General features: G+C 48.9%; 1 protein-coding gene across 6 annotated transcripts in view; it reads left to right on the top strand.

Annotated features, from left to right (window-relative positions):
• ARHGEF15 (Rho guanine nucleotide exchange factor 15) overlaps positions 1-13962 on the top strand; it is a 592319-nt gene that overhangs the window by 282630 nt on the left and 295727 nt on the right. The window contains exon 1 of one of the 6 annotated variants that reach the window (XM_069646192.1): positions 5568-5733. The exons of the other annotated variants lie outside the window; for them this stretch is intronic. The gene's annotated coding sequence lies outside the window, so the exon portion shown is untranslated. Of the gene's footprint in view, positions 1-5567; positions 5734-13962 lie in introns of those variants that run through there. 6 annotated transcript variants of the gene reach the window in all.

Genomic DNA, 13962 nt, shown 5'->3' with positions numbered 1-13962 from the left:
TATCCTGCAGACGTTGCAGAAGATAGGCTGGCTGAGTGAGGTAGAGCGAATACAGTAGTCCAGCGAGCATTAGTTCAAAGATGAAACTACCAAAGGACGAAGCTGGTGATGATGTTAGGGAAAATTGACAAGGGGGGTCCAGGGAGTCTCTCTGCCAGACATTAGTCCTGGTTACGAGAGACTTACCCAGAGTCTTTAGCTCACTATCTTTCACAGAGAAGAAATGATGTTAGGGCAACACTTGGCAGAGAATCTACAGTTTATAATGAACAACCTGACAGACAGCGCTCACTTGAGCTTCTATAAAGAGTGAAGTGGAGAGCTTCACTCCAAGGTCTTTATCAACGGAGACCGGAACAGGCAAGGGGCCCAACTCTGAGGGCCAAAAGTTGGCAGACCAAAGACCAGCATCAGAGGGCGATTTTATCAAGAGAACCTTGGTTTTTTCACCATTAAGTTGAAGCCAATTACAGGTCATCCAGGAACGGACAGCAGACGGGCAGGAGCAACAGAGATCTGCGGTAGAGGGAAGGGCTAAGTCGAGGTGAACCAGGATCTGGGTGTCCTCTGCATAAGAATAACACCACAACCCAAAACAGTGAATACGGGACGGTAGTTAGTCAGGCCGGACCTAATTCCCTTCTTGTAAACAGGAATAATGATCGATGTTTTCCAAGAACTCGGAATCCTTTGAGATTTCAGGATATGTGCAAACATGATGGACAAGAATTTGGCCCATTGGACCTTATGTTCCTTTAAGATTGCATTATTTAGACCATCCGGCCCCGGGGCACGTGAAATTGGCAAGTTTTGAATAATCTCAGAGATCACCTCGGAGTCAATCCTGAGTCCCAATAGGTTCTTTTGAGAAATGCAGGGGAGGCAACCTCATGATCTTGGTCAATAACATTTCAAAATGCGTTACCCAGGTTGTCGCTGTTATAGAATTCAATGTTAAAGCCTCTTTCTCAGCCAAAGAGGCACTTTCTAATAGCAGCTGGTCGGGAATTTCAGCTCCTAGATTACCCTTAAATGTCATGATGCCTTTACACAATGGTAATGTATCTCGGTTTGAGAAGCCAATCCCCAAGGTAGGTTCAAACCCCTTGGGTTTCCAAATGTTACTATCTGGTTGTTGGTGACGAAAGGCAAATTTGCTTCTTGACTGCATTGTCCCTGTCTTTGTCTTACTTCTAGCAACCACCAACGATTTCTGTAAACGGTCTTGACCCCTGGCCCCCTTCTATTGGGCCACCAATGTATATCCTTGGGAACTTCCGTTGAATGAGGTGGCGTGGTCGAGATGCGCATCAATGTCAACCCAATATTATCCATGCCATGTTGACATGGGGGTGGGGGGTTATGGGACGAGTTATAGAATCTGTCCGGTTCACCGACGGTACTTCCGAGGTGGTACAATCCTCAGTGGGCCACTGTCACCTTCCTTTTGAAGTTCTGATTTGTCGTGAACCGACGGAATATTTCCCGTAACGTGCAAGGGTCCCTCTTCATGACTCTCATTGTTAACCGACTTAGACAAGTCCCTGGCATCTTCTTTCAAGGCACAGCGTTGTGCCTTGACGCACAGCCGATGTGTTTGGGCCCAGCACGGTCAGCACGGGCAGAGCATTGAGGGGACTGTTCACAGGACATGGGTGAGCAATACCCTGAACACTCGCCTCCTCCGAAGACCCATGGGTCCCAATGTCCCTCTGAGCCACTTCATTTTCCATATCTGCATCCGCCAATGGAGGAGTTGTTTGCAGCGTCGGGGATGCCGATATCATAGTGGTTGTCAGTTTCATCATCCGGTAGTGTGACAATACCAAGTCCATTTCAAATCGCACCCATTGTCAGATGTGAAGACACACCACAGCTGACCGAGCAGCCTTTGTAGTGATGACCAGATGTCAAACGCTTCTCTGATGATAGGGCAGAAGTTAATGCTCCACTACGGCTGAACACTCGGCCAAACGCTCCGCTTGTCGCGAGTGTTTTCAAGGATATGCTCCGCCTCCTCTCAGCATAGGCAGAGCAAACAGACTCTGCAAAGTTCAAAATGTTGCATGTAGTGAATCAGGACAGCCAAACACTCGGCCAAACACTCCCTGGATTGGGTACTACTATGCACACCAAAATGAAAGTGTTCCTTCTGAGGTTTCTTTGTTAACCTTTTATTAATTTACATATTGGTTTATCCTCTGTAAATGTTGGGTCTAATTAATGACATACTTTCTATACACCCATTCAGAAACTTAAACACGTGTATATATATACACGTTAAAGAACATGTATTTCTTTATTTTTGTAATAGTTTGGGTAATACATATGCACAAATGTATTATGTTCATTCACATATGTGTCTGATATTAACATAAAAGACATGCACAATAAATACACACAAACTACATTAAAAACCGGTTATAATAAAAATAAAATAATAATAATAATTTGGCATTTATATAGCGCTACGAACCCTCAGGCATCTGAGCGCTGCTTATTATTACCCATGGTGTGTGGTGCTTATGAACAGTAATTAATTACAAGAAAATACACAAATATTAAACATCTTCCTAAAAGAAAAAAACATAATACATAAAAGAAATAAACACATTTTGGAAAAAGTGTTTGGCAAACAAAGAGTCTTTTCATCAATGAATGAAGATTATGCTTCCGTGGTCGTAGCATTTCTTTATCGCTACAGTGTAGGCCAGTTAAACTGGATTTTCTGACTAACCTCTGAAAGCCAGAAACACTGTCACAAATTCAGCCTGTTCCAGTGGAAGCACAGGCTTTAAACGGTACCAAAGTATTAGGCTGGGGCCAAGAAAGTGACCTCTGAAGTGGTGCTTTTTATGGAACGGATATACTGCCTAGCAATTATTGCAAAAAGGCCAGGCAGAGACACTGGGGGTAATATTTTGGAGAGAGCAAGGGGAAAAGTTGGAGACCATGGCAAGAGCATGGATGAAAGTGAACAGAGCTGTTGGCCTGGTTTAATTCGTTGTGTCTGTGTCACAGCAAGCATGGACACCACTCAGTTGTGTGTTGGCGAATGTGCAAGACCCTGATGTTGCGTGCTGAACCCCACCACTTGGCTCCGTGCTGTCAGCCAGGGTTCAGACACACTGCTGACAACATGCAGGAGCTGAGGCCGGATTGCATGACTGCCTGTTAATACATGATTCATACAGCAGCAGAGGCCTCACCCACGTGGAGCCAAGGCGCATCAACTGCAGGCATTCGGCGGTGATGGCTCAGTTGCATCCTCCCTTCACTTGACCGCAGGTGCAGGGTGGACGGAACCGGGCTGGGGCATGGGCAGTCTGTGCAGTGGCCCAGGGCTCTGCTGTCAGAGGGGGCCCTGCAAGGCACCAGTGTATGCCTCGGCTGCTGTGCAGCTTCCACGTATGAAGCTCGCATGAGGCCACGGTGCCGCCTCACACCCTCCTGTGGCTCTCTAGAGAGAGACACCCATTCTCAGCGTCCCATCAGATGCTGCTGGCCCTTCAATGACTGCTTACCACTTTCTTTCTTCAAGCAGCGCATTAAAATGGGGGCAGGTTTACAAATGATGGCCCATTTAAGAGACCATTGTTTTGGAGGAAATGTTCATAACTTTTCTGTTTTAAGAAATTCCGATAGACATTTGCATTCGGAAAGCACACAGAAAACACCAGTTAGCTGCCTAAATCTACGCTTTCCTCCAGGTCAATCACAACATATTCAACACACCAAAAAATTTATTTTTGGTAGAAAGTGATATTTTCATCACATCATGTATGAACCCTACACTTGTCAAGCAGAAACAGTTGACATTTTCACACATTACATGTTATACTTCTTGAAAATAATTTTCAAAACTCGAAGGCAATTGTTTTTAATTTTGCTGCTTTGCATTTTGGTATTTGTAGTCTCCCAGTCAAGAAGAGGGAATAATGCCACAATTGTACACTTTTTGCTTAACATTTTGCCGTAATGATGTATATATTTAAATGGGTACCTTACTAAGTACTTTTGAAGTCATCTTTATAAAGCAGAGTATTGTTGTAAAGCAGACGTGGGGTTGAGGAGGGGGACCGATGCGAGGGCTAGCAAGTCCTGAATAGTTGCCCCGGATGTGGCAAGAGAGATTGCAATTCTGGAGACTGGTGCAGATATTTTTCCCTGATTGCGGCCATGAGCTGCTTTTCAGGGCACAAGTAAAGGATACATGTGGGTGGACAGCGGACCTTTTTTCAGAGGGTGGACGCATCCCCCTTGGGGGTTTCTGAGGTCGGCAAGCTTTCTCAAGCATTTGGCTACCAGGATCTCCCCCAGGATGTCATGTTTCCAGTGCTTTCAGAGCTCGCAGGTTTCCCGTGGCCATGCGCGAGAAGGCCGTCAATTGGTCGTTTTGCTTGGAATTCTGTAAATTTCCACTACAGGTATCAGAATCCAAGGGATGAAACGGGACTGGATGGGGGAACGTTGAGAGGTCTGTTCACGGGGGCATTCAAAGGCTGTGAGGGGATTACACCGCAGTCTGTCAATGAAGGCTACGCCCGCGCACGGGCAGGACTGGGAGCCTGCGCAAATAATATCGCAGTCAGTCCCTACTTACTTGCGCCGACACAGACATCTATAGATGCCGGCTGAGCGGCCTGACACTGAACGTGCACCTCCCGCCTCTCGAGCAAGGGTTGTCCTTTGCACCTCGCGTTCCACCGCAACTGCAAGATAAAAGCGTAACATTCCGTGTCATAAATTGCGCACTGAGCGTTTTATGCTTCTGGTGCAAGAGGACTGGGGCGCGTCGCGAGCGCAGAGTCCACACGTTGCTCATGATTAAGGCAATAATGCCCTCCTTTAATTGGCTGGCGCCCAGTCTTGCAGTGTTAATAGCCCTGGAAATGACTGGTAATTAACCCAGTGAACCAATCTGCAGGTCATACACAGATGCTCATAACACTAAAACACACACCCTGCGGCCGCGTGAGCTGAAAGTTAAACCTAGAACTCTGTGGCAGCAGGTACATTGATCCAATGAGCTGTCCTGAAGGAGTTGCGCACTGACTTGAGAATGACGCGCGCTGATCCCCCGCAGCAAAGTGTTCACCCACTGGGGTATTTATTTTACAGGCGTACAGATGTGGACGTCCAGTCGTCGCCAGGCTCTCGTGGACACTACTATGACACTACGGAGCCTTGTATTAGTCAGCTCAGCTGGCTTAATGCTGCACTGCGGATGGACATGCGGGCTTTGTCCCGTCCTCGACCACCATAAGCGCCGCACACCCCCACTTTTCAGGGTTTTGAAAAGCGCCGCGAGGCCTCTAGCGCCCGGGGGACGCTGTCAGCAGCAGCACCGTCCTGCAACAACAGAGGATACGTTTTAGGACGGGCGCTGCAGATTGGTGGTCCCGGGACCAGGGAGGGCAGGGAGCCCGCCCCCTCAGGCGCCGTCGGCCAATAGGTGGCCGCAGGTGCAGGGAGGCGGGAAAGCGGAGGTGTGGTGCAGCAGGTTGGCACCGAGCTCCTGGGAAGCAGGAGTCACCATCTCCAGGCGCAACGTTGCAACAGGAAATTAGGTCATCGCGGACGGGGGGCGGCTGGCTCCCCCATCCCGAGGGCTCCGCAGAGAGAGAGAGAGAGGGAGGGGAGAATCGACCCTGGCCTGCACTGCAGGACCCCCTCTCCAGACCAGCTCACCTCGGCATGGCCCGCAGGAGGGACCGCTTCGCGAGCGCAGCGGTAAGTGATGCCGGCGCTTCTCTGTTACGCCCCAGGACAGGGGTTTCAATGAACGACCGAATGCATACTGGGAGTTGTAGTCGTGCAGCGCACAGGGCCAGTGTACCCGTGGGCGTTAAAAGACGCCGTGGGCCAGTGCAGAGCCGGACCCAAGCTAGAGCTCCTGTGACCTGCTGTCTGATTCTCGCTTCTACGCCAGTTTTTTTGCCTGATTTAGGACGTCCTCTCCTGCATTTATTAACTTCATGCCACGAGTAAAGGACAGCGAGTGGCAACCACCATTCAAGTACTCGTTGCCACAAAAATACACGCTTCAGCCCAACAAGAAGAGCAAACGGCATTACTTTGGCACACATGCTAAGTGAACCCTAGCACGTTACACTACCATGCCCTCTCCACTGGCCTGGACCACAGTCTCCAAGGGCGTTCAGTCCACAGCGCTTTGAGATCATACCAATGGTACATAAGGCGCTATAGAAACGCACCATAACATCTGGAACTCTCTCCCCAAGCTTGTCCGTAGAGGCAACGTGGACACATCTGCCATTACCCAAACGTTTTGGTTAAAAAAAAAAAAACTAAATGACTGGATTAGGCGCTTATGTGTAAAAGAACATTGCTGTCTGGATGAGCTGCCCAGGTCTAAAACAATACAGCTTGAATATGCCACGCGCTCAGCGTCCACAATCCGTGCCTCCGAAACATGCAATTATGGAGCGTTAATTGCCCCTACATTCGAACATTCATAACAATAGGACAGCTGTAGGCCAGTGAGTGGAACGCAGTTCCCCAGTGAAAGATGGGCCTTAAGGAGGACCCCAGCACAGTCCTCTTTATTCTTAGTGTTTCAATCCCTCCTTTAAACCTGGGAGTGGGCGGAGCCTGCACCGATTTCTCACTGGGACTCAGTACGAACATGGACGCGCTTAACACAAACACTGCACACAGGTCACCTCACTTTTTATCATCGGGCTGTCTGTAAAGGTGCCCTGCAGCCCTGGTTTTATTTTTGGCATCCCAATAGTTGCTGTTTTGTCTTTCTTATTCGAAATGAAGGACTACGAGTCCCGAAATGCAAATGAAACAAACGGAACTGTGTGATCTGCTTGCGCCCCGTGCACAATCTTTGATCAGAGTACTGTGCCTTCTTTTCAGGCAACCACACAGTGTTTAGTGGGTGCGTTACCCCCAATAGCAGGTTTCATTCTACCCCCTGTTTCCAGCTCTGTAGCCAATAAAACAGCTTGGAGTGGAGACCCGAAACTCCTGTAAAGGCTGCATTGGGAGTTTTCCTTTCAGACGTGCACCCACTTGTCCCTGGGCAAGGAACACGGACCTGGTGTGTGACAGGAAGTGCCAGGTGAGGCATCCTTCACCCCACACCCCCAGCCAAACTCTAACATTAGAGCCCCCTACCAACGGGCACGGTGGTCTGCTAGGCGACCCTCGCCACTATTAGAAGCCCTACACTTCCGCTCAGGACCACTGGCCCCCTACCACACAATAGAGATCCCCTGTGCGTGATCTAATAATTCAGTGGAATGGGCCCTTCTCGGTGACATCATAGTGGAATGGGTCATCCGTCCAACGTGGCATTGCCCATCTAGGACATCGCACAATGTATTCAGGTTTGAGACTTGAAGAGCAGGAACTAAAAACCAGGCGCTAGTACACAGCGCACTGAACTTCTAATGTGTGCATGAGCTGCAAACGTAACGTTTCTGACTGCATGTTGCATTCTGCTTCAAGTGCCATTAGATGTGTCCTTTCTTCAACATTTCTCATACTAGCAGACATACAGAGTAATTATCACAGATGTCTTTTTTTATGGGGTCAGTTGACCAAGTAGCTCCTGGTAACTGATGCTTTCAAGCTAGCCAGGCTCTCCTGAGCTGGAAGCAGGGGCTGATTAGCTCCCAGCAATTGGGAAGCCCTCTGCTGGGAGAGTACATCGGAGCCCCGCTTCCTCTGTAAGTGTGGGAGTGGGAAGGAAGGCAAGGCTTGGTGCAATAAGGGTTGGGGGTAGCAAAAGATGAGCAAAGGGAACCCTGTGACTGTGCGCCACCATACCGGCCGCCCCTGTTTTTTAACACTTTTTTTTTATATTTATTGGTATTTTAGCAGTCAAAACAAGGACCATGTTTACATATCACATTGAAGCTTTGCTAGACCTCATGAAAAACACAGCCCCCCTCCCCTTGCTCCCCCATCAAACAAACATTGGTGGTTTCTTGTACAACTTAATCAGTTTGCTCAGTGACTCTCGTCTGCGAGTTGTCTCCCCATTTGGGGGCAGATCTCCCAATCCTTGTGTTCCACTCCCATTTTTAAAATGTTCTTTGACGTGTTGTAGTCAACTTGACTGACGGCTGGTTTGGATAAAGTACGGTTACTTGTACCCCAGAGATCTTGTTATGCTAGCGCACCAGCTCGCACTTAACTGGCAGGATTGTGCACGGGGGGGAAGGACTGCGCACCTTAACGGGAGTCCTAAAGAACCGCCAATACAATTCCAAGGCATTAGAACAGTCCAGGGGTGAACATTACTAAGCATAAATATCCACCAACGTAACACACCCTAAGCTCACAACCCCGCCCAACTCTAACAGTTTAAAAGCTTCCAAGTTCTAGGGTTTGTGATGTGTCCCCGGCTAAGCTGGGCAAACTAAACAAAAGAACCCCAAATATCTCAATCTCGCCTTTCAACGAGACCCCCATTTTGCTCATTGCAGCCTCGAACCAGATTCTGCCCCCCTTTTCACCCCACCGCTCTAGTGTTCGGAGTAACATTAGACTTCCAATTTCAAGCTACCACGACCGAGGCTGCCACCAATAAATGGGTAATCAATTTACAAGTTTTCATCGACAACCTATATCGACCTCCCTATTCCTCGTTACCCATTAAGAAAGCTCAAAACCTGGTTGTTTGAATAATTCTTTTGTTGCATCTACCCTGGCCGCTCTCTGGACTGTTTTTTCAGATGGGCTTTTCCGTTGTTTGTCTTGTCTCCGCCATCATGCCTATGGTTTCATTGCAGCGCATTTATAAGTTAATTAAACTAAACTAGCGGAAGGTCTACCCCTGACATTGCCTTAATATGGGCCAGCACCTCCTTTCAATAGTGTCCAATGAGAATACCAGATATGGAACAACGAACCAGTCTCCCATCCATATCTCCGACATGAGGGAAGAACCACTGGGTTAGTCTGGTGGAGTCTCTTCGGGGTGAGATATCAACGATGTCCTACCTTGTACCCTTTCTCCGTCAATTGCACACAATTCGTTGATCCCGTTGCTCTAGACCAAACCTTGAACCACTCCATATCATCAATTGGCTTCCCAATCTCCACCGCCCATTTAGACATATACATATGAGGCGGATCAAACCGCCTACTAGTCCGTATCTTATACCACGATGAAACCCTCTAGGCCGGTGGGTCTGCCAATCACAATTTCTCCAGCTTAGTCATATCCCTGCTCGCTTGACTCGTAATTCTCACATTGACCTATGTATCCATATTTATCAGCCATTGTCAATAAATAAAGCCTGTTGGCACTAACAAAAAGACTTTGCCGTACCCCCTCAAATAGTGTGCCTAAGCACTGTAATCCCCCCTCAACCCATCAGGTAAAGCGACCAGTATGTAACCCTGGCCGGAACTCCAAATTCCCCAGACCGGAGTAAGGGGTGGCAGAAATGTGAGGGTGTATTTCTTTACTGCCCTAACCCAAATCGGCATTGTCGCCTTAGTCGGCCAGAGCATTGTAACGCAGCCTCTTCTAGCTCTCGCGAAACCCCCAGGCCTGCTTGTTCAATACCCACCCAGTGTTTTTAACGCCTAAATCCCCCGCCTTACGATCTAATAGCGGAGCCAATTGCACTGCATAATAGCTCCCTGTAATTCCCGATTTTTCTTGGGGGCCGCCATAGTACACAAAGAAGACCCTAAGGAACCTTCTAGGCCAAATTACTTGAAAGAAGTTATGGCTGTAAATCCTGTATGACCTTCTTTGGGATTATTATAGGATGATTTGTAGGATGTACAACAACCTGGGATTGAGGGTCAATTTTACTGCTGCTTTCCTTCCCAGCCACAACATTTTGGTCTTCCCCCATTTCACCAAATCCTCCTCAACAGTCTACACATCCCTGGGATATAACGCTGATATAGCTGCTCATATTTTGGAGGGAGATAATACACCACTAAATATTTTAACGTATACAGTTCCCACTGAAAGCCAACATTTTGTTGCAAACCCAAAACCTTAATAGGCTTTTCTGATAAATTGAGGATGTGAGATTTAGCATAATGTATCTCAAAACCAGATGCTGCTCGAAAAGATTCCAAGATGGACACCATGTGCGGTCAGGTAAATTCCCCATAACGTACAACAGGTCATCAGCATATAACGGCAATTTTGTGGTGGGTACCGTCAATTGCTACTCCCTGGATGCTTGTGTGATGCCAGACCTTTTGCGCCAATGGACAATGGAGAAAGAGGAAAGCCTTGTCAAGTCCCGTTAGGAAGGGTGAGTAGAAAGCGGCCCATTCAGCTCGATTCTCGTGGTGGGGTGGACAAAATTAGACGAGATCCTAATTATAAAAGTATCACCAAACGCCTGTAATACCTCTTGAAGATAAACCCCGTTGATCCTGTCAAACGCTTTTTCTGCGTCGACTGACCGCATCACAAGAATCAACGTGCTCATTCCACCACATCTATTGCCCTGAGTATATTATCGTGGGCCTGCCTGCGAAAGATGGGTCTGGACTGATCGTGGTGTATAATACCCGGGAGCACCTTCACCCGCCAATTGGCTAAAACCTTAGAGTAGATGTGGGCATCATAATTAAGAACCGCAATCGGCCTATATGATTCGCATTTAAAAGCGTCTTTACCTTTCTTACCCAGAAGCGTAAACACAAATTCACCCATTGTAGGAGTGAGCACACCCGACGTGACAAAGCTGTTAAATAACGTGACCAGGTGCAGCATCAACACGCGTGCAAACTGCTTATAAAAAAGGGCAGGAAATCCTACTAATAAGATGCCAGGTCCGGTTGGAAGTGACCGAATGACCTGGGGAATCTCCTTTAACCGTTTCGGGGCCTCTAATAACTCTGTTTGTCGCCGACATTTTTGGAAGGTCCTCCTCACAGAAAAAAGCTAGTTGGGCCTGCAGGTCTAACCTTTCTTCTGCAAAGAGCGTGGAGTAATAAGACTTGAGGATAACGATCGTAGCCGATTTCGGCTCCTGGATTGTCCCCCGTCATCCTGGAGCCCCGTTATCGTGCTATGTAATGACTTAAGTTTATATGATAGTAACCGAGAAGCTTTATTAGAGGTAGCAAAATAAAAATGTTTAGTTCTCAATAATTTGTATATCGGAAGGCCATGACGCCTTCAACTCGCCCCTTGCAATGTGTAATTGCCTAAATAACCCCCCCCATTTTATTGTGTCTCTAAGTCCAGCACCCTTTTTTTCAATTTCCAGCCTCTGCGCCATTGGTACCTTCTTCCGCGCAGACGCTACGCTAATAAGCTCTCCTCTTATTGTGGGCTTAAACACCTCCCAGGCCATTTCATATGAGGGACCCTCCCTAATGTTCTCTAGAAAATATTGAGCGATCATGTCTTTCACCTCTGCGCAATAGACTGCTTACCCCATAAGTGGACCATTAATCTTCCACGGTGTGGACTTTGCTAGTAGGAACCCCGCACTTCCAACTGCATCATAATTGGGGTGTGGTTCGAAATCAATCCAAGTTCTATGCTAGGGGCCACAACACACGGGCACTCTTATGCAACGTCCGCAAATCTAGGACCGGCAGGCACACGGGGAGGTACTTCTGACGCCAGACCGCCCCCCACTACAACGTCGCAACTCGCTTCCATAGGCCTGTGCACCAGCCACGAGTCTCGCAGACGTGCACTGTTAAGTAGAAAGCCCACTTTCAACGTAATGTTGTATCCCCCTGTACTTTCTGGCTGGCTCTTCTGGGTTTTCAACTTTGGTTTTCTCTCAGCCAGGCCTAATCCAAATCCTGAAAGCATTTAGCTGTGTTTTTGAGCCTTGCATCCTTATGAGCGCCAAGGCAGGGTGGTGCCACATATGGCCACAGCGAGGGTAGCCTCTGTTACAAGACACAGGCATGTGGTTAGTTGGGTGGTTTCTTTTGGCTTGTGTAAAATGGCTCCACTTAGGGGAAACTATTTTATATGGCTGGGTCTCTCTTGATCCCCTCCACCATTCCACTTGTCTTTGTTTGCTTTGAAGAGGTGATGGGACACAAGACTGTCCTCTTTCCTCTGCGTATGTCATAAGTGGCTGCTAAAAGCCTGTATCTCTGCGCCGGGGGCTGTAGTCAACCAGGAACCAGCTCTAACTGGCATCCCATTTCTGGGATAATGTGGATTGACCCTTCCTTTCTGTGAGACTCCTTCCCAGAATGCCGAGCGAGGGTCTGCTGTCCACCCCTCTGTTTGAACGCTGCTTGGTGTGTGATTGGGTGCAGTGCTCACTCCCTGCCTCCCAGGGGGCATAAAAGCAGACCGCCCCCCCTTACCCACTCACCTTCTCTGCTGCCGGAACATTGTACCTGCATTCTTGGAAGGCGTGCTGCTCAAAGAAGGACAGAAGCTCTGCCCAGCATCCTTTGACACGCTGAAGAATCTGACGACAAAACTCTGTCTCTCCAGGAGACCAGAAGAAACCGCCTGCAGCGCTCCTTCCCAGTATCCGGCGGGGATAACCGGATCTCAGCTCCTGCTCCAAGGCCGCTTCTCTCTGCCACTCCTGACCGGTGGGAGCCCCTTCCATGCCAGAACTCTGAAGGCTCTCCTTGCCAAGCAGACCCGAGCACCTTCCTCCCAGCAGGTCAGTCCCTGGTTCTCGCTCCCCTGTGTGGGACGCTCCATTGGCGCGCGCAGACGCACTGCCGAACTCTCCTCCTCGTCCGTCCGTGGCTGGCTCCTCTCCAGCGTAACCGCATGCTTTTCTTCAATATTACTTTCCCTTGGAGACCCTTTAAGACAACCCCGTCCTCAGAAGCCCAATCCTGTGCCGAGGAAGAACGAGTAACACTGCCCCGTATGTTCCGGACCCTCACCCTGGGAATACCCAACTCATCAATAATCGCTCTTCCCAAGGATCTTGGAGTACCTCCTGCACCAGTGAGTTATCACTGGAACCAAAGGTGGTCGCCAAGCAACATGCACAGTGAGCGCCTCTGGGAACACCCTCCTGCCATCTGCAGAATGGCTGTTTCGGCCCCGGTTATTGCTCTCCTAACTCTCCGGCGCTGCTGCTGTGTTGCCTCTTTGCGTCAGTCTTGCTTGCTCGGTCCTCTGTTCATGGTCAAGGGTCTTCTGTGGCTTGAACTCCACTGGAACATTGGGACACTTGTGCAGACGGTAACTCTTCTTCCCTGCCAAAGACTGCCCCGAATCCATACAACGTGTCCTCTTAGTCTCCCTTGAAACTTTGTGGCCTAGATGGGGAAACCTGTGTCGCTTTCCTGCTATTTTACAAAGTTGACTTACCTGTGAGTGTAGTGGTTTACCTCTAGCCTTTCGTAGTGTGTAGCCTTGTTGTCAAGCGAGCCAGGCTCTGCAGGACCACAAGCAGGAGCTAAATGACTCCCAGCTCCCCTCGGTTTCAAACCCTGCACCTATAGGCACGTGCATGGACCTACTCGGCTAACACATGCTATAAACCTTTTCCGTGGCATTCCTGCCCGATTTATCAGGGATCACATGACCGCGTCCTCGCGCCGCAAGGTCTTCTAAATGGCAAAGATGCGCTTGGTAATTGCACGTAACGTGGCCGCAGTGACGTCAAGCGAAACACAGAATGTCTCCCACGACTTTTGATGAGCCACGATCGGTGCAGGAACGCACGGGGATAGTTGTGAGCGCCCCTCCCCCCGTGTGCTCGGATTTTAGAGGAAGGCACTCTGTGTTTGGAGAATGACACCTGAACGCCTGACTTCCTCACCTGGTGACCTCATTCCTCGGCCGCACCCCTGCCAGTAATGTCGGGAGAGCCTCCGCTTCATGCAGGAAGAACCGGCCTGCACCCGGATTGGGAGCAGAGGGCAGAGTTTTAAACACGACAGGTGTTTTTCCATCTGCCCCCTTCGAGAAAACAGGCGTCCGTGAGAGGCTGCACATAGTGGAGTAGAAAGCACCGGGGATTCAAGCAGCTAGAAGCGAAGACATGAATT

The sequence above is a fragment of the Ambystoma mexicanum genome, chromosome 1p (assembly GCF_040938575.1).
Source record: "Ambystoma mexicanum isolate Mex_15411 chromosome 1p, UKY_AmexF1_1, whole genome shotgun sequence".
Taxonomy (NCBI): Eukaryota; Metazoa; Chordata; class Amphibia; order Caudata; family Ambystomatidae; genus Ambystoma; species Ambystoma mexicanum.
Note: the sequence above shows the minus strand (reverse complement) of the source record. Positions and strands in the feature narration are given on the sequence as shown.